General features: G+C 35.0%; 1 protein-coding gene across 1 annotated transcript in view; it reads left to right on the top strand.

Annotated features, from left to right (window-relative positions):
• The window catches only part of LOC141501181 (glyoxylate/hydroxypyruvate reductase B-like), a 56,696-nt gene that overhangs the window by 12,307 nt on the left and 19,951 nt on the right, over nucleotides 1-24,438 (top strand). The window lies entirely within an intron of this gene.

Here is a 24,438-nt window from a genome sequence, read left to right on the forward strand (position 1 = left end):
GTGACACAGAGGATAGAGCACTGGCCCTGGAGTCAGGAGTACCTGACTTCAAATCTGGCCTCAGACACTTAATAATTGCCTAGCTGTGTGACCTTGGGCAAGTCACTTAACCCTATTGCCAAAAATGTTAAAAAAGAATTCTTTCTCCCTTTCCCAAACCCCAACTTTTCAGTTTTCTTTTGTTTCTTCCTATTCAAATTATTCTCCAAGTTTTTGTTTATCTTTGCTTTCCTATTAAAATTCTTCCTCCCCTTCTCACCCCCCCAACTTTGTTATTTTTTTCCTCCTTTTAGAATTCTTTGTCATCCAAGTTTTCAGTTATCTTGTTTCCTACTATTAGAATTCTTCCTTTCCTTCCCATCCTCCCAACTTTTCAGTTATGCTTTGTTTCTTCCTATTAGAATTCTTCCTCCCCTTCCCATCATCTCAATTTTTCTGTTCTCTTTTTAAAATTCTTCCTCCTCCAACTTTTCAGTTATCTTTTTTTGTTTCCTATTAGAATTCTTTTCTTCCCATCCCTCAAATTTCAGTTATCTTTTGTTTCCTCCTCTTCTAATTCTTCCTCCCTGAATTTTTCAATTATTTTTTTCCTATTAGAATTTTTCTTCCTCTTCACATCCCCCAAAGTTTCAGTTTTCTTTTGTTTCCTCATATTAGAATTCTTCCTCCTCCAACTTTTCAGTTTTCTTTCATGTTTCCTATTAGAATTTTTCTTCCCTTTCTCAATTCCCAATTTTTCAGATACCTTTTGTTTTCACCTATTAGAATTCTTCTGCCCCTTCCCCTACCAGCAAATTTTAGATTATCTTCTGTTTCCTACTTTTAAAATAAATTCTTCCTCCAGGGGGGTGGCTAGGTGGTACAGTGGATAGAACACTGCCCCTGGAGTCAGGAGGACCTGAGTTCAAATATGACCTCAGACATTTAATAATTGCCTAGCTGTGTAGCCTTGGGCAAGCCACTTAACCCCATTGCCTTGCAAAAAAATAAACCTTAAATAAATAAAATTCCTCCTCTCCCAGCTTTTCAGTTATCTTTTGTTTCCTCCTATTAGAATTCTTCTCCCTCAAAATTATCCAATTATCATTTATGTTTCCTATTTGAATTTTTTCTCCTCATCCCATTTCCCCCAACTGTTGAAGTTATTTTCTGTTTCTACTCTTTGAATTTTTCCTTGCCCAACTTTACAGTTAATTTTTTTCACCTTTAGGAATTCTTCCTCATCCAAGTATTCAGTTATTTTTTGTATTTCCTACTATTAGAATTCTTTCTCTACTTCACATCCTCCCAACTTCTTAGTTACCCTCATGTATCCTCTTATTAGTAATCTTCCTAGGCTTTCTAACACCCAACTTTTCAGTTATATTTTGTTTCTACCTATTAGAATTTTTCCTCTCCTTCCCAACCACCAACTTTACAGTTATCTTTTGTTTCCTTTTAGAATTCTGTCCCTCCAACTTTTCAATTATTTTTATTTCTTACTAAAATTCTTCCTAGCCTTCTCACCCCCACCCCAACTTTTCACTTATCCTTTGTTTCCTCCTATTGGAATTCTTCCTTCCTTTCCCAACTTCCAATTTATCAGTAATCTTTTATTTCCTTCTATTAGAATTCTTCTTCCCTGAACTTTTCAGTTATCCTTTATATTTCCTCCTATTAGAATTCTTCCTCTCCTTCCCAATCACCAACTTTTCAGTGTCTTTCATGTTTCCTATTAAAATTCTTCCCCTCCTTCCCATCTCCTCAACCTTTCATTTTTGGTTTCCTCCTAATTCTTTCTCCCAAGATTTTTCAGTTATTTCTTCTTTTTCCTATTAGAATTCTTCCTCCCTTTCACATCCCTCTAACTTTTCATTTATCCTTCGTTTCCTCCTATTAGATTCTTCCCCCCCAACTTTTCATTTATCTTTTGTTTCCCATAAGAATTCTTTCTCATCTTCTCATCCCCCCCAACTTTTCAGTTATCTTTTGTTTCCTCCTTTCAGAATTCTTTCTTCCCCAACTTTTCTGTTACCTTTTGCTTCCACTTATTAGAATTCTTCCCCCCCCCAAATTTTCAATCATCTTTTATGTTTTTCCTTCTATTTTCCTTTCCATTTCCCACCTTTTTAGTTTTATCTTTTTTTCCTAACAGAATTCTCTCTCCTCCTTTCACCCCCAACTTCCGAATTATCTTTTACTTTCTACTAGAATTCTTCCTCCCCTCTCATCCCCCAACTTTTCAGTTATCTTTTGTTTCCTCCTATTAGAATTCTTCCACTCCTTCCCAACCACTAACTTTTCAGTTATCTTTTATATTTCCCATAAGAATTCTTTCTCACCTGCTCATCCTCCCAACTTTTCAGTTATCTTTTGTTTTTCCCTCTATTATAATTCTTCCTTTCCCCTTCTCCATCTTTTTATTTTTGATATCATTTTTACTATTAGAATTCCTCCTCCTTTCATCCAACTTTCAGTTATCTTTTGTTTCCTCCTATTCCAATGCTTTCTCCCCAAACTTTTCAGTTATATTTTGTTTCCTATTAAAATTCTTCCTCCCCTTCCCATCCCAACTTTTCTTATCTTGTTTCCTCCTCTCAGAATTCTTCCTTCCCCAACTCTTCTTCCACCTATTAGAATTCTTCCTCCCCCAAATTTTCAGTTCTTTCATTGCTTCCTATTAAAATTCTTCTTCCCCCTTTCTATATCATCAAATTTCAGTTATCTTTTGTTTCCTCCCATTTGAATTCTTCCTCCCCCCACTTTTCTATTAACTTGTTTTCTCCTTTCAGAATTCTTCCTTCCCCAACTTTTCTGCTACCTTTTGCTTCCACCTATTGGAATTCTTCTTCCCCCCACCTTTTCAGTTATTTTTTATCTTTCCTCCTATTAGAATTCTTCCTCCCATTTTCATCCCCCCAACTTTTTGGTTTTCTTGTTTTCTATTAGAATTCTTCTTCCCTTTCCCATCCCCTCAACTTTTCAGTTATCTTGTTTCCTCCTTTTAGGATTCTTCCTCCCCTAACTTTTCACTGATCTTTTGTTTCTTCTTCCTCCTTCTTCCTCCCCCAACTTTTTAGTTATCTTTTATGTTTCCTATTAGGATTCTTCCTCTCCTTCCCATCCTCCCAACTTTTCAGTTAACTTTTGTTTCCTATTAGAATTTTTTCTCCCTTAACTTTTCATTTATCTTTTGTTTCATCTTTTAGGATTCTTCCTCTCCCAACTTTTCAATTATCTTGTTTCCTCCTATCACAATTCTTCCTCCCCCAAATTTTTAGTTATCTTTTATGTTTCCTATTAGAATATTTCCTCCCTTTTCCATTTCCCCATCTTTTCAGTTATTTTTTGTTTCCTTCTTTTAGAATTCTTCCTCTTCTAAGTTTTCAGTTATCTTACCAATTTTTCAGTTATCTTTTTTCCTTCATATATATATATTCTTCCTTCCTTCCTCAACCCCCAAAGTTTCAATTATCTTTTGTTTCCTCCTGTTAGAATTTTTCCTCTCCTTCTCATCCTCCCAACTTTTCAGTTATCATTTGTTTCCTTTTATTAGCATTCCCCTACTTTTCAGTTTTCTTTGGTTTCCTCCTATTAGAATTCTTCCTCCCCTTTCCATATCCCCAACTTTCATATTTTTATTGTTTTCTCCTATTAGAATGGCAAGAATGACTTTTTTCTTTTTCTTAGTTTTTTTCATAGTTCATAACTTAACAAAGCAACAATAAGTTATTTAATAAAGATCTATATCTCCAGTTCAGGCACTATGGTTGATTAATTGGTCAGAAACCTTCATTCTTTCAAAGTTGCTTTTTTAATGTTGTTAAGTTGTTTAAGTCGTATTCATCTCTTCATGACCCCATTTAGGGCTTTTCTTATCAAAGATACCGTATTAGTTTGCAATTTCCTTCTCCAATTGATTTTACAGAAAAGGAAGTGAAGGAAACAGGTTTAAGGGACTTGCCAAGGGTCACAGCAAGTCAGTGTTTTAGACTGAATTTGAAGTCATGAAGATGAGTCTTCCTGATTACAAGCCCAATGTTCTATTCATTGCCCCAACTTAGCTGTTCCTGAAGCTTTGTTAGTTCTTAGGAAATTGTTTTTTTTTTCTTATCAAACATTATACTAGGGGCAGCTAGGTGGTGCAGTGGATAAGCACCAGCCCTGGAGTCAGGAGTACCTGGCTTCAAATCTGGTCTCACACTTAATAAATACCTAGCTGTGTGGCCTTGGGCAAGCCACTTAACCCCATTTGCCTTGCAAAAAAAAAAACACCTAAAAAAAACCCATTACACTATAATACTTGCTTACTTTTGAATATTGTGTCCCTAAGTTGTCTCAGTGGAAAATTTTCCATTTTTTAACCAACTGATTTTAATGATTACTCTTTTGCCAATTAATATAGTATTCCTAGGTCCTTTTTACTTTTTTTCATTATTTCCTAATTAAAAAAATTTTTTTTTTGCTTTTCCAAATGAATTTCATTTTTTTTTCCTGTCTCTGTAATAACTCTTTGGTAGTTTAAGTTGGCATGGTACTGATTAAGTGAATTAATTGATGTGATAAGTGTAATTTTATCACATTGGCACAACCAAACAATCAATTTCCAATTGTTATGACTTTTATTTTTATAGTATTATATTTTATTAATATTGTATACATAGTCTAGTTATTTTGAATGGAATTTATCCATTTCTGGTGGATTTTGTTGATAAAATACAGAAAGGCTGATGATTTATTAGGGTTTATCTATTGCTCTTTTCCTGAAGTTAATATTTCAAGTCATATTTAGCTAAATTTCTATGGTTCTTAAAGGAAATAATTATTTCATTTGCAGAAAGTGATCATTTATTAGGTCTTATCTGTTTCTTTTTCTTATCATACTATCATATCTAGTATTTCTAAGACTATATCAAACTATAGTATTGCTAAAAGACATTTTACTTTAACCCTGATCTTACTGGAGCATTTCTTACATATATATATATATATGTATATATATGTATATATATACATATATATATATATATGATGCTGTCTCTTGGGGTTTTATTTAATATTTTCATATTAAAAAGGTCTATTTTAGTGGGGATTTTTAGCAGAAATTAATCCTATATTTTGTCAAAAGTTTGTTTTGCATGGACTGATATAATCATTTTTATTTTTATTGCTTTTGTTTTTATTGTTGTTCATTTTTATTGCTTTTGTTTATGCTTATCATGTTCCTAAAATGGAACCAACCCTTCATTTCTAATATAAAACCAACCTGGTAACAGCATATGATCTGTTAACTATATTGCTACAGTATCTTTGTTTATATTTCAATACAATATTTTTGCACTGAAATTCATTAAGATATTGGTCTATAATTTTGTTTCATCTTTCATTCATTTAGATATCACATCTATTTTATATAAAAAACTGGATAGCAACTTTTTTTTGCAAGGTTAATGTATTAGAATTTGTTTTTTTAAATGTTTAAAAGTATTTCCTTAAAAATCAATCTGGTCCTGGCATTTTCTCCTGTGGTAGTTAATTTATGGTGGTAGTTAATTTATGAATTGCTGAATCTCTTTTTCTGAGATTGAGTTATTTAAAGTCTCTATTTCTTGTGCTATTAATTTGAACATTTAAACAAATACCCATTTCATTTAAATGACTAAGTTCTGCTGGCATAGAACAAAATAGTTTCTAACAATTTCCTTTATTTCCTTTTATGAATGTTTTTTAATTTGTTGTTGATAATTTCACCTTCTTTTAAAAATTCATAATAGCTTAGTTTATCTGTTTTATTAATTTTTAACCCCAAATATTATCTCCTCTTTCAGTTCAATATTGTTTTTGCTTCTTAATTCTGCTGAACTTTTCTTTGATTTTTCAGAACTTCTTTTGATGCTTAGGTTACTGATTTGTTGCTTACTGAGTTTTTTGTAAAATTTCATGCTCAAATCATCTATCTATTTTTCCTCTTTTTTTGTTGATGAAAATAGTAATATAAAGTTTCCCTCTCAAGATTTCTTTGGTTGAATTCCAAAAGTCTGAGAATGTTATCTTTGTACTATTTTTTTTGATGAAATTATCTATTTGCTCTTTGAATCACCAGTTCTTTTATGTAAAGGTCCTTTATTGTTTATAATTTTGTGTTGTGATCAATAAATTATATACTTAATAGTTCTGCTTTTTTGGAATATATAAGACTCTTAAGCCTTAGTATATGGCCAATTTTGTAAATATGTCATGTGTAGCTGAGAAATATGCATATTCCTTCCTATTCCTCTCCAATAATTATTAGTGATCTATCATATTTCATTTTTCTAAAGTTCCATTCAGGTCTTTAACTTTTGTCTCTTTGATCTTTTTTGTTAATTTGGTTGGGACTGAGAAAAGTATATTGGGATCCTCGATCTGGTTTTTGCATCTATTCTTATGGTTCAATTAACTTTTCTTTTAAGAACTGCCATTATACCTATACATTACATATACAGTATGTATTGGGATGATTTCATTTTCTAAGGTGCTTTTAAGCAGACTATATTTTTCTCTTTTAATGATTTTTTTACTGTTACCTTGTCTTAGATAATTTTTACTATCTCTACTTTTTCAAATTTGCCTGTAGTATAATAAATTCTGTTTTGTATCTTTAAAATGTGTTCCTTAAAAGCAACATATTGTTAAATATGGCTCCTCTGTATGGGTTGAGTTCATGCTATTCCTGTTCATGGCTATGTTGGCTCACTGCAATTTCCCTTGATCATATTCCTTTATACTGTTGTTTCCTGAAATAGAAGGAATGTCATGAACACTGGTGATCTCTAATTAGAGCAATCTGCTTCCCCTTGCTTGTTCCTGCTACCTTTCCCTTTGCTGGGAACAAGATTCTTGGTTCTTATGTATTGTCTCTTTTTAATTCTCCCTTTGCAATTCATCTCCCAAAGCTGCAGTTCATTTGCTTATGACTATTCCCTCTCTTAATTCTATCCTTCTGTCTTAAGTCCCTCCCTTTCCCTTTGCCTATCCCAACTTGATAGAATCAACCAAATCATTATGTGCTAGGCAACATACATGCCACTGAGAATAAAAGTACAATGAATGAAATAATCTCTGTCTCAATGATCTTGTATTTTATAGGGGGAATCTCAGCCCCAGGTTGCTCATCCAGCCTTGGTTGTCCTCTGAGTGGAGAGCTAGAAGGTGAGGGCCAGTTCCTCCCACTGATCTGCTTTATAGAGTATAGAAATCAGACTCATCCCCTCCATGTGGTAGCCACTGCTACTTCATCAAACTGTGGGCCCTATATTGGGTGCATCCTCTTGACCCCCTACCAGCTTTCTTCCCTCTTTTTTTGTGTCTTGTATGCCCCTGCACAACTCCTTGGGGGCAGAAACTTTCTTTTTAGTAACAGTATCTACAACTTTAGCACTGGGTCTAGGATCAAGGTCATATTGCAAAGAAGTTTCTGAGGCAGGATTTGAACTCAGGTTTTCCTGCCTTGGAACTCAGTGTTGCACAATCTGGATGTCTCAGTTGCAGCTTAAAGAAAACTTTATGAGAGGAGAGAGTGAATTCCAAGAAAGGGAGATGGGAGCTGTGTATTTAAGGAATAGAGATTGGTTTGGTTAGGCAAATTAAAGGAAGGAGAATAAGATCCAAGAGTCTAGAAAAATGGATTAGGGTCATGTTGTATAGGACTTTAAAGGATAAGCAGAGAAATTAGTATTTTATCCTATGCACAATAGGAAGCCACAAGAATTGGTTAAGTAGGGAAATTATTGGACCAGATCTGTACTTGAGAAAAATACTTTATCAAAAGGATGTAGGATAGATGGGAATGGTGAATGACTTGCAGTGAGGAGACAAATTAGAAGGCTGTCCTAATAATTTAGATAAATAAGAATTTGAATCATATGAGTAAGAAGGGATCATATTTGAGAAATATTATGAAGTTAGAAACATGATGTACAGGGTGAGGGGAAATGAAGATATCATGATAAATGCCAAAATTATGAACTTGAGCCATTACAAAGATGATGGTGCCTTAGAAATGGGAAAGTTTAGGGAAAAGGAAGATTTGGGGGCAAAGAAAATGAATTCAGTGTTAAACATGAGTTTAAGATATTTCTAAGACTTTCACTTTAAAATGTCTACTAGGTAATTGGTGATCTAAGATTGAAGTTCAAGAGGAATTAGAGCTGTTTATCTAAATTGGAAGTCATCTGAAATGTGATGTTTTCCTGTTTGATATATTGGCAAAATAAACTCCATGTATGTGTCGTTAGGTGTCGCCATGTCCCTGCCTTGATATGATCCACTCCCCTTCTTCTATGTTTACATAGTCTCTGGCTGGAAGTCTTTGGGTCTGAAAGTAGTCTGACAGGACCCAAGTACTTGACCCTGGGGGTCATAGATATACCATGAATTTGTCTAATATCCACAAAGCACTCTTGTTAGCCTAATTATCTTGCTATACCTGTAAAATTCCTGCTTCCTCCCAGGACTGCCTCCCCTTCCCCAGATGTAGCTGGAACCATAAGATAGTAAATTTCACTCCTTCAAACCAGTGGGAAACTCATGAATACATGACTCCCTCTGTCTCAGGAAATATGTTCAGACATAACCCAGAGATCTTGACCCTTTCCCACTCTATCTATACTGAACCATGTGTTTACATATGTTTGTAGTAATATGACAAAATATTTCTAACTGCTGTCTTTCCTTCTGAATCCTTCTTGCTCTCAGTATACCCCCCCCAAAAAACACTATAAAAACCCTATCCTTGAACACTCAGGTACTGTCAGATTTGGGTACTCTTCATCCACAGGTAGTTCCTGGGAAATAAAGATCTCCAAACTTATCAAATTCTGGTCTCCCTCTCCCTCTTTGGGGTCAGCAGAGAATGAACTCGGGATACTACGAATTGAAGTTTTTAGAATGATATTTAGATAGGGATAAAAACTAGATCTAGTATTTCATTGATCCATCAATGCTAACTATTTTCTCATATGTCTCCTCCCTTTTGTGGTTAAATTCCTTGGAAAAGCTGTCTTCAGTGTCTCTGCATTTTTTCTCTCTTTCTCTTCACTGCACTTTGGCTTCAAGCTCATCATTCAACTGAAACATTTCTCCAAAATTACTAATGTTCCCATTTTTTCCTTTTTCTTAATAAGTTTGTTTTGAAGTCTTTTATTTCTTATATTCTCATAGTTATCTCCAGAATACTCTTCTCTTCCCTCCCCCTCATAGAGAACTGTCCCATATTCCAAAGTATTGTTAAAAAAGAGTAAAAAAAATCAACATAACTGATCAATACATTGGAAAAATCTGAAAACAAATCCAATGTATAATATCATCTCTTATCACCATGTGGGATGTCTTTTCATGTCTCTTTATTAGAGTTATACTCACAAGTGCTTTGTTGGTTGCCAATCTTGTGGCCTTTTCTCAATCTTCAGTCTTTTTATCTTTTCTGTAGCCTTTGGTATTAAATAACTCTCTCCATGGTGATACTCTCTTCTTTCTTGGTTTACATGATACTGCTCTGTCCTGGTTTTCCTCCTACCTGTATGACCATTCTTCAGTTTACTTTGTTGGACCTCCCTCCAGCTTGCATCTGCTACAACTGTTGGTGATTCCCAAGGTTCTGTCCCAGGCCATCTTCTCCTTTTAAGGCTATTTTGGTTGATCCCAAGAGCTCCCATAGATTCCATGCTTATCTCTATGCTGATGATATTCTGATCCATTTATCCTGCCCTAATCATTTTCTTCTAGACATCTTAATGTGTCAAAAATTTGAACATGCTTTCTTTCCCCTAAAATTCTATCCTCTTCCAAACTTACTTGTTCCTGTCATGGTTCCCACCATCGTCACTGGGTGCATTGGGCTGAAACTCCCAATTTGGCTTGACTTCTCACTTTCACTCACCCCCTCCTGACATATCCAAGCTGTTCCCAGGTTCTGTCATTTTTACATAATACTCAGAATCTCATTTACTTCTTTTCTCTTACACTATCATGACCCTGGTCTGTGCCTTCATCATTTTAGAAACCAATAATTGTAATGCCTCCTGTCTTGGTCTTCCTGTCTCAATTCTCTTCCCACTCCATTCCATTTTTATTTAGCTGACAAAATGATCTTCCTAAAGGACAGCTCTTATTATGTCAAACTTTACTCCATAAATTCTAATATCTTCAAGGATCAAATAGAAAATGCTCTTCATAACTTGACCCTTTGCTTCCTTTCTTACGCCATACTCCCTTCACATATCCTACATATACTGACACAAGCTTCCCTGATATTCTTCAAATCAGATACTTTATTTCTCAAATTTGCTTTTTTATACTCTCTTCCCTATTCATGGAAAGTTTTCTTTTGTTTTTGCCTCTTACCTTTCCTGACTTCCTTCAAGACCCAAACCTTCTGCAACAAGGCTTCCCCCATCTTCCCTAAGGCTAGTGCTTTTATTCTAAGAACTTATCCTGTTTCTGTCTCTGTAATTTTCTTTCTAAAGAGTCCACCCACAACCCTCTTGTGTGTATCTGAACTTCATTGAAATTTTCCAATTGATTTTAATTTTTTCTGTATTAATAAAAAAGAAATATGTAAATATGTGTCATTCTTTATCATTAGGCACAGTTAACAGGCCCACTTTTCTATTTGACATTTCTGACCTAAAGCAAAGAAGATTATCTGAGGATACACAGAGGAGGTAACTCAGAATCAGGACATGAAAACTGCTGCTGAGCAAGTCACTTAATCTCTGGCTGCTTAGCTGTTTCACAATAAAAAACAAACTGTGATAGAGAGAAACTGAAGTTCAAAGTTCTAAGCATGATCAATTTATTAGCAAGGCAAGTTAATTGCCTATAAGTGGGATCCAAAGCCACTGAAAGACTAAGGACCCCTCTGAGAGTCAGAATAATTCTTTTATATAGTACATCAGGTACCTGAGATACAAACTAAACTAAGACTATAATTAGTTTAACATAAAGATGAAGACTACTCTCATTGGATTCAACTAGGAAAAATTTTTCCATAACCCTGGGCAAAATGGAAAAATATAGAAGTACTCTCATTCTGTGCAAGATCTTCAGGCAGGCAAACAACCTATGTTAAGATTGACTTTTCTTCCTTTTTTATTTCCTCCTTTCCAAAAACAAATAGGTTTTGAGTCTTTTCAATTAGCCTGTAGCCCATAGGAATAGGGAAGTTAAATTCTTAGAAACTCTACCACTGAGATCTATATAATCTGATCCATATTCAATTGATACTTTAATTAGTACAATTCTCAATCACTAAGTCATAAGAATACAAAATAAAGCAGGGAATCAATTTTCAATTTTACAACTATAAAATGATAATGATAATAACACTTGCCAGAGTTGTTGTCAGTATCAAATGAGATAATATTTATTTAAAAAAATAAAAAAAAACTCAGCAGTCTCCCATTTTTTATTGTTGGTATTTTTTTGTCACTTCAGTTGAATCTGACCCTTTGACTCCATTTGGGATTTTTTTTGGCAAAGGTACAGGAGTGGTTTATCATCCCCTTCTTCAGTTCATTTTATATATGAGGAAGAGAAGCAAACAGGGTTAAGTGACTTACCCAAGGTCACACAGCCAGTAAGTATCTGAGACCAGATTTGAACTGAGGAAAATGAATCTTTCTGACACCAGGATGTAAAAATTAAGTTCAGAAACTTTATTTCTGATCAAAAACTGGTGTCTCATCCTCTAATTATGGTTTCTAAGTCTGATTGTTAGCTTCTGACCTCAAAATCTTTGTTTCTCCAGTCATAAATCTGAGGGCTGATTCTATGTAAATTAGCCTGGTCCTCCTCTAATTGCATCTCCAAATTGACTTTCCTAGATGTGTCAACTAAGAGAGAGAGAGAGAGAAAGAGATCATTCTAAGAAAGCAGGAAACTTGTCTGGTTATCTCAATAAGAGACTCACATAAATTTCTATACTTTTGACATTTTAGAAAGGAAGAAATCTCAGTGTTTTATATATCTTTATTATATTTGATAAAAACAAAAATATCAGGCCAGAAAGGAGACACTAATCTGGCTACTAAATGAATCTTTGTCAGTTCTGACATAGAATTGACCTCATGGACAGGGAAGAAGATCATAAAGTAATCAAGGACACCTTCATGCACTACTGTGAAACCTGATTGGTTGACTGGCAACAGTTTGTGTCTCTTTTTGAGTTTTCTAGTAATACTCTTTCCTCATTTTGCTGTAGACATCTCTATTGATGACTACCCCCTATAGGTTTCTAGGTAAATCTTAGACAATAAACTTCAGGTATATACTGTACTTACTTTTGGCTTATTTTAAACTAAAATTAATTTTTTGACAGGGCCCAGAGCACACAATGGCTGCTGTATGTGTTCTTTCCCTTCCTTCCTTTGCCCCTTTGACACTCTAACTAATGTGCTGTTTTCAAAGACTGTTTTCAATATTTAGATAGCATTTAATGTGCAAGTATGTAGAAGCAATCAAAAAATATTAAGAACCTATTATATGCTAAAGCAGTGTGGTAGATATTGACTCAAAACATACTATGGTCAAGATATTACAGACTTCAAGAGATATAAAGATATAAAAACAGTCCTTGCTCTCAAGGAGCTTACCTTCTTCTAAGAAAGAGGAAGGATAAATACAACATTCATATTAATAAGTGAGTGCAATGTAATTTAAACAGGGGGAAAAACACTAACCAAATGATCTTAAAAGACAGAAAAATGAAGAAATGCAGGCTGGGAGTGGGAAAGAAGGGCAACCTATACAAAGTTCTGGAATTAGGAGGTGGATTGCAGAGTTAGAGGGTAAGCAAGTGGGATCATGAGTGCATAATAAGATTAAGTGAAGTGAATAATGTGGAATAAGTCTAGAGAGGTGCACTTAAGCCAGATTGTTAAAGGTTTTAAATACCACACTGGGGAATTGATACCCTGAAGATCTTTGACTCTGGGAAGCAGGGAAGACACAAAATCAGATTTATGGTTTATAAAGATTATTTTGGCAGTTATGTAGAGGATTCATTGGAAAAGGGAGAGCATAGATTTGAACTAGAGTCTAGATTTAAGGTGTCAACCTGAAATGAAGAGGACTATCAAAGTTTACAAGGACCTAAATCTTTCATCAAAAGAAGGAAATTGCAATTTGGGACAGTGTTAGAGTACTGGAATGTCCAAAAGTAGTAGAAAGGGTAAGGTTCTAATATACTTTAATCCACTTGAAACTGGAGGGGTTTTCTGGAGCTGCAACACATGCAGGAGTTCAGTTGTTTTGCAAAATAGCCAAAGGGTGGGGAGTGATTGACATCTAGTCCGAATAATGGTCTGCAGGTGCAGTAATTTCCAGAGACATCACAAGACCTGCTGTAACCCTGGGATCCTGAGGTCAAGGTAGTCCCTTCAGATATCTGCTTTTAACAAAAGTGTTGAGGGCCTAAGCAGGCCATGTTACTGGAGAGAGGAGAATTGGCTACCAGGTGTTATGCATGTGGACAAGAAAAGACTTTAAACATCTCATTTGTCTCTCTATGACCCTATGAGATAGATACCATTATTCTTATTTTAGAATTAACAAAAAAAACTGAGATGCAAAAGGGTTGTGTGATTGTTCAGCCAGTTTCTAAATGTCAGGGATATAATTTAATTCCAAGTCTCTTCTGGTCACAGGTGCCAAGGTGATTTTTCTAACATATTAGTCTAACCATATCACTCCCCTATCCATGAACTCCAGCATCAAATATCATTCTCTCTCTCTCTCTCTCTCTCTCTCTCTCTCTCTCTCTCTCTCTCTCTCTCTCTCTCTGTTGGGTATTAAGAGATCTTCAAAAAGTGTCTTTCTATCTTTCTTGACTTCTTTGAATTTTCTCTCCTCTGGCCTCCCTACAATCCAAGAGCACTTACCTACCTGCAATTCCTTAAACAAGTCACCATCTCTGTCTCCTTTGCAACCTTAGTGTCCTTTGTTTTTCCCTTTGAGATCCAGCCAAAATTCTAACTTTTGCAAGAGGAATTTTCCCATTTGCTGTAGTTTTTCATTGTTGTTCCATCAAGTGACCCCATTTAGGATTTTCTTGGCAAAGATATTGGAATGGATTTACATTTCTTTCTCCAGTTTATGAGGAAACAGGCCCAGGGTGACTAGCCCAGGGTCACACAGCTAGCTAGTAAGTATCTCAGGCTGAATTTGAACTCACAAAGTGAGCATTCTGTCCACTTCACTACTTGTCTTCCTCTCTGGAATTACCACCCATCTATTTCTGGATATATCTTTTATGTACATAGTTATTTGTTCTAGGGAATTTATGATTTTCATATCATTTGTTATTATATATATATATATATATATATATATATGATGATGATTATACTATCTTATCTAGATTGTTGGAAATCCCATATTTCCCAGGAGATTCTGGCTTGGAAGCCAGAGATAAAACAGACAGGACTGCAGCAGAAAGTGATAAATCAAGAATACTTCATAATTATCAAGTGAACCAAACCAGAAGTTATTGCACTCCTGTTACTGCCATGCAAACTCTGGTTATGTACCCTGCTGAATAATCACGTGGTTCAACAACCCTTAAGACCTGAGATGATCACTGTAATAATTGTTCCTGCAGAACTCTCAGTATTGTCCTTAAAATGCCTGTACACGGGGCAGCTAGGTGGTACAGTGGGGACACCTAGGTGGTGCAGTGGATAGAGCACCAGCCCTGGAGTCAGGAATACCTTTGTTCAAATCCAGCCTCAGACACTTAATAATTACCTAGCTGTGTGGCGTTGGGCAAGCCATTTAACCCCATTGCCTTGCAAAAACCAAAAAAAAAAAAAAATGCCTGTACACCTGGGCCTGCCATGGGAACTATTTCAAGGCCTAAGAAAGGTTGTGTTGTAATCCAATACCTTTTGGGGTTTTTTATTTATATAAGTGCTCCCTTTGCCTCAGCAAAAGAAGGGTTCCCCAGGGGGAATTCAGGATTTGCAAACCTGCCTTCCAAACTCTGAAATTAATTAAAACAGGATTTGATTCTTGACAAACCTGCCTCTGATCTGCTCCTTTTGACTCTGGTCTTTCCCAGTTTGTAGACTGGTCCATTTCACACTATATTTAAAATTTTTTTGATATTTGTATGGTATCTTCCCCATTAGAACGAATCCCTTATTGGCAGTTAGTTGACTCAGTGGATAGAGCACTGGCCCTGGAGTCAGGAGGACCTGAGTTCAAGTTTGACCGCGGACATTTGATAATTACCCAGCTGTATGATCTTGGGCAAATCACTTATCCCCATTGCCTTACAAAAAGTAAAAAAATAAAATGAAACTAAAATAAAAAATAGAATGATTCATTAAGTTTATTTACTAAGTTTAAAGGCTATTGACTTTCTTTTCATCCTCAATGCTCAGCACAGTATTTGGCCCATACTAACTGATTAATAAATGCTTGCTAACTATCTGACTTTGCACCCTACACCACAAGACACAATTTCTGACCTGGATTTGAAAAACATAGTATCCCACCCCCATATTGAACTATCCTGCTGCTTTGGTTGGTTATACAGAATATCCTTTAATCATTTGGGGGCACATAAACAAAGGGATTTAATAAAATAATATTAATAAGCAAAGATACAATAAAGCATTTTCCTAATAAACTTGAGACCTACCCCTCCATAAATGCACTATCAGTGGGAAGAGTGAAGGTCATACTAGGAGAAGCACATCCCTTGGGAACACCTAGTCAGAGCAACAGTGTTCCTGGGGATAATATTGCTCCTCTGTATGCTGTTAGTCTTTGCCCTCTTGTACCTGTGGTTGTGGAGCTTCTGTTTCTTTTCAGTGTCATTCTAAGTCATTAGCTATGGTCCTGTCTCTTATTTTGAAGAGTAGGCTTTGCAAAAATAAATAAATTTGTTTCTTCCCTTTGACCCATCCATTAAATCTGTATTCCAAAGATATCAAGGAAAGACCCAGAGATATAAAAATATTTATAGTAGCTCTGTTTTATAAATAAAAAGAATTGGTAACTGAGGTGATATCCACCAATTGGGGAATGACTGAATAAGATGTTTTATGGATATTCTGGAGTACTAAAATTGCTGTAAGAAATAAAAAGAGGATCAATTTGGTGATTTGTCAGTTTGAGGTAGTTAGTTTGGAGTTCCCTTAGAAATAGTATCAGGATCAATATCACTTTCATTCATTTAATAGTTTTGATTTTTTTATTTTCAGAGCATGCTTAGATCATTTGGGTTAGAGTTACTATATTTTCAGACAAGGTTAACTCATCTTGAACTTGGAATTTCATTTTTCTTAAAAAAGCAACTTTCATTTTTATTTAAAAACATGTGATTCAACATGTGATTATTTCTCTGCCTCAGTAATCAGTAATAAAATGTAAAATCAGTAATAAAAAGGTATGTTTTTTCACTTGTTACTGATCTTTTTACCACATGATAGGTTGTAGTTTCAAATCCCTCCCTCTCACAATCACTATTAGCAAACTCCTCCTTGACAATCAACTTCCTCTATTCTTGTTTTTCCCCCCATTTTATTTTCCTCTTTGGATTGAAACTCAGCAGAATCATCAAGTAAGAAACATTATTTAGAATTCTGAAGTTCTTGAAGGCAATTTCAACAAAAGGTAATTTTCTCTTTTTAAAATTCTTAAATCATTTTTCAATTAAGGGAGGTGTGGGAAAGACTAATCTTCAAGCAGTCCAAAGTACAAGTTACATTCATAGTTATCACATGCTGTAAATACCTGAATTATTATCTGGTCAAACCAAGAGTAAATATAAATTCCTTTTTTCTTCTAATTTCAAATTGTAGTTTTAGCAGTATAGTATACTGTCTCACCAATATCCTTATCCTTTGACCTTTAAAAATGGGGAAATATTTACTTTTGCATATTGTTTCTAGTGTAAAATTGTTTGCCCTTCATTCTTGAAGAAGACCTTGATATCAGAGAGCTGACACCATGACAAGCATATGAATTTGCTGTGTTAAGTAACCAACCTCACTCTCTCCTCCAGGGTCATTCTGGGTCCAGTAATCAGATATAAACCAGGATGACTGGAGATGGCCCTAGATTCGAGGCAATCAGCATTAAGTGATTTGTTCAATGTTATACAGTTAGTAATTGTCCAGTGTCTGAGGCTGGATTCAAACCTTCTGAGTTCAAGGTCAGTGCTCTATCCACTGTGCCACCTACTGCAATACAAGTCAGATATTTAAAGGCTTTCATCATCTGGAGTCATTTTCCTTTTTCATATTTCTCTCCTATTACTTCCATTGTTTATACACTAAACTAAATGCTCCCTAGATGCATTGGTCCATCTCCTGCCTCCCTGTATTTGCACAGGTCATTTTCCATGTCTTTAATATACATCATCCTTAAGTCATTTTCTCTCAATACGCATCTTTTATTCCTCAGTTCAGGTACCACCGCTGACAAGGAGGATTCTCTGTTGCCTCTTATTTTTATTCTCATATCACTTACATCTAGCATAATGACTAATAATAATCAACATTTATATAATATATACTATGTGCTATGTACTATCCTCATAACACTGGGAAGTAAGTACTATTATTATTATTATCCTCATTTTATAGATGAGGAAGTTGAGGCAGACAAAGGTTAAGTGACTTGCCCAGGATCCCACAGTTAGTAGGTGTCTGGGGCTACATTTGAGTTCAGGTCTTCCTAACTCAAGGTCCAGTCTTAAAGCCACTGCATCATCTAGAATCTAGCATAGTACCTTGTACTTCAGTCTGTTAAACTGAATTGAATTAAAGGAATCTTAGGAATAAACCCATATTCAATCGAATACAAGGCATTAATAAAGGTAAGTGTACTGCCATCATTACATGGGTGAAAGGCTACCTCAAGCAAATGTACAGGGCTTTGAGCTAGTCTTTAAAAAAATAAAATAAAATAAAATAAAATAAACAAATAAACTCTTTACCTCAGATGAACTATGTAATTCCATAAATAGATCTAGAAGATGCAGTAAGGCAATGTTATAAAAAGCCTTCATCCAGGAATTAGAGAAGAGTAACCAAAGGAGATACTGGCCAGTTACTGTCTGAAGAAGTCTACAGGGGAGTCATTTATAAAGTCAAGGAAATCTTTGTTGAGTCAGTCTTCTAAAAGTAAAGTTTCTGGGAAGGAAATGAAATAGTTTTCAATACTACATCGTGTCTTCCAAGTTTTTAGGTAACTATTTGTACACTGAAGTACTAACTTGCTAAAAAGTCCTTTCACAGAGAGAAAATTAATACTGTTTCCCAAAGGGTTGAACTTAGGATTCAGTAGAAAATTACACCTGCAAAGAATCTGGATGTCTTGGAGGAAAGAAAGTGCTAGGCATAGACATTAAATAGTAAGGCTGCCTTTTGGTACCATCCTCTGAAATTTTCCATTGGGAAGAAAAGCAGTACATAGCAAAGAAAAATTAAAAATTTGTCCAAATGGAAAGAAAAATTAAAAATTTGTCCAAATAGAAAGAAATGCCTACTTTCCTCTAAGCCCAAATAGCCTTTGGTTAAATGAAAAGAAGGCTTAAGGAGAGGCAGCATGGCAAAAAGGAAAGGTAAATAGTCTTGATAGAAAGATCTGGAGTTCAAGTCCTATCCCTGACATAGATTTGATGTTTAACCATGGATAAATTCCTTAACTTTTCAGTGCCTCCAGAAGGCTACTGAGTTTCACACTAGCATGATCTACATCAGTGGGGAAGATTTCACATTGGATGTTTCATGCTCTATGTTAGTAGAAGGTGTTTCCACACTTACAAACTCCTCACACTAACTAAATTACAGGTCTTTTCCCTCACCACCTCCACTCTCAGATTCCTCCAGTGATATTATTAATACATTCCAAGTGAGTATTATTAATACATTCCAATAATGAAACTCTGGCCATCCCAGACTTATCACAATTTACTACTATTTGTCTTCATGAAGAGGACTAAAGTCAACCTCTGTTTGCTCCTAATGTGAAAAAGAATAAACTATAATAGGGAAAATAATGAATAAAAATTGGCACTGTCAGTTTCCTAAAACCCAGTCAAATACCAGTGGATAGGTTTGACATAGACAGTGATAAAACTGGCCCTCTGCTCTCAATTGCTAATTAACCATTTTCTTTGCAAATACCTTCTATCAATTGTATAGAGGAAAAAAGAAAGCTGATAAGGAAAAGAGTTTCACCATATTGTTTCACATTTATCAGTATACATGAGATTAAACATTATCAGTAAAAGCCCCTACTGAGTACACCAGAAGTCAAGTGCCTAATAAGCAGGATTATTGCATCCAAATAATTCCTAAAACCCATTCCTTGAATGTTCCATCTAGAAATTGAGGCTGGAGATGTCATCTTCCCAAGGGATGATGGAATCTTCTGGACAAGATTCTACACAGTATAATGATCTAGATCTGAGTTCTTAACAATATCTGTGTCCTGGGCACCTTGAGCATTCTAGTCAAGCCTATAAGGACCCTGCCCAAAATAATTTTTAAATGCATAAAATAAAATGAACTAGAGAACAAAGGGAAACAAACATTAGGAAAACAAAAATATATAATTTTTCCAAGTTCATGGGCCCTTTGAAATTGATCCCAGGGATTAGTAGATTCCAAATGAAGAACTCCTGATCTGGCCAAATCAAGTGGATCTGCAACACTGGCCCTTCCCAAATCTACTTCATTTAAGCTGCAGCTAGAATCCAGATCTAGTTAAACACACGCCACAGATCCAGGAATAGTGCAAAGGTTTCAGAGAAGGTCAAATCCAAATACAAGAAGAGAGCTGATCCAAAACCAGCTTTTGCTTTTACAACAACAAAGTTCATAAACCTTGTAGAGGATTTGGGTCACAAAAGCACATGTACCTATTTTTCCATCACTTTTATACCTATTATTTTCTCATTTTACTTTGACAATAATCTTGCAGGAGAGGTTAAAAAAGATTTAAATATTTCCATTTACAAAAGGAAAAACTGAGGTAGTAAAATGAAATGCCATTGTCAAAAACTATCTTTAATTAATGATAAGACTAAAATTCAGGGCTCCTGATTTCCAGGCCAAGATTCTTATCACGAGAACACATATTTTTAACATGGTATCTTAATTTATTGATAACTATATTTCAATATAACTGACTTTTCTGATAATCTTACACATTTCATTTTATGCATTTAAAAACAGCGGCCCAAGTGGTCCTTGGCATAAAAGAGGCTGAGTCCCTTTATTAGAGTATACTGTCTGAGCTGCTCCTGCAACATAATAGTTGACAGTCACTAGAGGAATGGGGTTCAAATTCATTGTCAAACTAGAACTCAGAAGCCATGTCCTTCTGCTCATTAAGAGACTGTTCAGGAATATCTCCAAAGAAAGGAAAATGCTAACAACAAAGAGTTCACGTTTTACATGTGTTCCCAAGAAAAGTATTCTTCCTAAAAGAGCCTCACCTATTTATGTTTCCATCAAAGGAATATAAGAGATGCAGTTGAGTCCCATCACATAAAAGAAGCATTGAATCTAGGAAGTTGTAAATAACTGCATAATAGGGGAATATTAGGCCTGCATAGAAAGAAAAGCAATGTTGCATAATGGATAGAGTCAATCTCAGAGTCAGGAAGATCTGGGTTCAAGTTTTATCTCTTACTAGTTATTTGTCCCTCATAGATTTCTTGATGTCCCAGTCTTGGACATAGAGGATATTTCCCTGAAAGTTCCCTATAAATGAAATCATATTGTTTAAAATATGTATATATACAAACATATATATATATATATAAAACACATGTGATATTAAAAGGCATAAAAAGGCTACACTTATCCAATAAAATATTCTGGTAGAGATTAAACTGTATTATTAAACTATATTACCACTGGGATCAATAAATCAACAAATAGTTATTTTTAAACACTTACCAGGCACTGAGGATTCAACTACAATGAATGAAATAATTTCTGTTCATAAGGAATGTCCATTCTAGGGTCTTTTCTAACTCTGATTTTCTGATCTCCACTCTAACCTGTCACAATGTAATTCCACTATTAACAATGCATTTCTTTAAGTCAAATCACCACCAACTAGGCCCCTCTAATAATTTCCAGTGAGAGAAATTCTCTCTGGCAATGCAAGTGGGCACCCATTCTATCATAAATAAATATATGCATATATTTGTTTATTTATGTATTTATATAATTTTAGAGAATTGTCTGGGGACAGTAGGAGGTTATGTAATTCAGCCAGGGCCACACAGATAGTATATGTGAAAAGTAAAAAACAAACCTTTCTTGTATTAAGGTTCCATCCACTACCCTATACTAAATAAAATAGGTTTTTCTTCAAAAGGGTAATATATTAGACTTAGTTGCTAATACCTGATTGTGACTTGATTTATAAAGTCTAATTGAAAGAATAACCTTGAAATAAGAAGAATACTGATAGAAGAAGAAGGAAGAATAACTGTACTGTTTTGCCATACTGCTAACAGAGGGACCGCCTTAGTAAGATTTAGCACTGAAAGCCAATGGGCTGTCAGAGGACACTGGATGTCCAGAATTGAGGGAAATGAGAGGCAGTAGTAATGAGTATAGGGACACTTAAAAGAGGTCAGAAAATACTGAAAACAAATATACAAACTTCACAATTTTCACTAACTTTATCCCTACCTTGCCCCTTTAGTATAAGACTGAGCACAACATTTAGGATCTAAAGTACGGTAGCATATTACTTGACCCCAAGAAATGGGAATTTGGTCCAATAGAGATTTAACATTGATTACTCATACAAAAGTCTCCACATTGAGCATACTTACCCAGACCCACTGGCCACCTCAAATATAAATCTGGGAAATTTGCCCTCTCTATAACACTGGTCCCTCCAATCTTCTGGAGAGCTGTCTAAATTGCCCTCAGGTTTCTCTCTAGAGTGAGAAGCAATTCTCTGTGGGATGGCAGCCCATTTTCCTAGCTTAATATCTCCCTCTTCTGTTTCTGCCTCCCTCCCTCTTTTTCCTGAAAGGCTGTAGTTATTGCTCCATCACTGGTAATAACAATGAGCATTTTTGCAATCTCAGTTTTTATTGTAAAGTGATTGAGGAGCAGTAAGTATAAGTTATGCCACTGAAATGAAGGAAATCCTGTCAAGCAAATGGTGTGTGGATAGAAAATTTTATTGGTGCAGCCTGCATTTTTCTCCACCAGTGAATCACTTGGAAATTAAAAGCTATCACCTCCCTGATTCAGACAAAAGCTATCAAAAGTATAAGCAGTGATATTGTAATTTTACCAGTGACAATTTCAGCTGTGGAAGAATAGATGAGATGCCCCAAAGGTGAAAAGAAGGACATTACATAACTAGACAAGGGCCAAGAGTAACAAAAGTAAGGTCCTCTCTAGCCAGGCTTGGCTTGTATCAATCTCATACAATTTCTACTTGCATGGGATGACACATCTGAAAGGAGGAAAGTGGCTTCTAGTGGTCAGGTATTAAGTCATTCCCAGTTGCTCTAGGCCATTCCCAAAATAAAGATCAGTATATGGAAGGAAAGGAATGTAGAATAAAGAAGGGTTTGACTTACTTGGGCTTTTTCAATTCGTTATGTCTCTGTTGCTCATTCACTGTTTCTCTACCTTTCTTTAGAGAATTGTTTTTTTCTGAGTCAGGGGTAACACCAAATTAATTGGTACCAATGATCTATCCAGCTCAGCATCTGATGGTTAGGTTTTCTGAAAGATAAACTTCAGGTTTTCTGAAAGATAAATTTTTAGGTTATCAGATAACTTTTAGGTTATCAGATAACTTTTAGGTTATCTGAAAGATAACTTCAACTTTAAAAAAGATAGGGAGGTCTCCAGAGATCAAAGAAAAAAGCATGCATATATAAACAGTCAATTCTCATTATTTGTGGATTCTGCCATCTTGCTAAATTTATTTGTAACTCCTAAATCAATACTCGAAAGCACTTTTGTGGTCATTCATGAATAAGGCACAGAGCAACAAAATATTTGACTTGACACATATGTTCATTCCCAGCTGAGTGTGAACAAGACAATGCTCTACCTTCTTGTTTCAGCTCTTAAAATGTAAATAAGTGTTTTGGGGGTATTCTTAGTGCTACATTTCTTACTTTTTTTTGTTTTTTTGTTGGTGATTTCACTGTTTAAAATGGCCCCCAAGTATAGGTTTGAAATGCTGTATAGAGATCCTAAATACAAGGGATGTGAGGTGCATATGTAGAAAGTATATGTTTAATATCTTTTATTCAGGAAAGGTACTAATGTACTGTTGGCCATGAAATGTTAATAAATCAAAAGTATGGTATATCCAGAAAAAGAAAGGAGAAATTTTCAAATCCATATAAGAAGTTGCTCCAGAAAGTGCTTACATAGGTGAAACCAAAGATTTTGACAAATCTAACTCTGTTTTTCCCCTAGGAGCAATTTCAGTATTTATGAATTCAATGTTTGCATCAACTTTATAGAACTATCACAAATGATGAGATTCAACAGCACAAAGAATTTATATCAGCTCAAAGAATTTGTATCATAACAGAATTTATATTATAGCAGCACAAAGAATTCAGTGGCAAAGAATTGGGAACTACCACGATACCATCAACTGAGGAATAGCTGAACAAATTATGGTATATTATTGTAATGAAATACAATTATATTCATGAGAAATAATGAAAGGGATAGTTTATTTTTTCTTTACCAAAGTATTTTTTTTAATAATGGTTTTATTTTTTGGTTATATTTGAATTCCCAAACTGTTTTCTTTCCTCCTTCCCAACCCTGAACTACAGGTCAATATTTGACACAAATATACAAATGTGTGTGTGTATGTGTGTGTCTGTGTGTCTGTGTCTGTGTCTGTGTGTGTGGGAAACTATACAATATTTAGTTCCATATATTAGTTCTTTCTCTGGAGGTAGGCAGCTTTTATTGTAAATTGTACCTGATTTGGATTTCATATAACTCAGAATATCTTAGTCATTCACATTTATTATTATAACGATATTGTTGTCACTACACACAATGTTCTCTTGGTTCTACTCATTTCACCCTTTATTATTTCAGGCAAGTCTTCCATGTTCGTCTAAAATCAATCTACTCATCTTTTCTAATAGCACAGTAGAATTCCTCACAATCAAATACGACCATTTATTCAGCCATTTCCCAATTGATGGATATTCTCTCAATTTCAAAGTTCTTGTTGTTTGCTGTCACAAAGAGAGTTGCTATAAATAACTTAGAACATTTTTTAGAACATTTAGAACATTTTCCTTTATCCCTAATCATTAAAAAAACAACAACAACCAGATAGTAGTGATATTGCTAGGTCAAAGTGTAGACTCAGTTTTATAACCCCTTGGACATAATTCCAGATTGCTCTCCAAAATAGTTGAACCAGTTCACA

This window comes from Macrotis lagotis, chromosome X (assembly GCF_037893015.1).
Source record: "Macrotis lagotis isolate mMagLag1 chromosome X, bilby.v1.9.chrom.fasta, whole genome shotgun sequence".
Taxonomy (NCBI): Eukaryota; Metazoa; Chordata; class Mammalia; order Peramelemorphia; family Peramelidae; genus Macrotis; species Macrotis lagotis.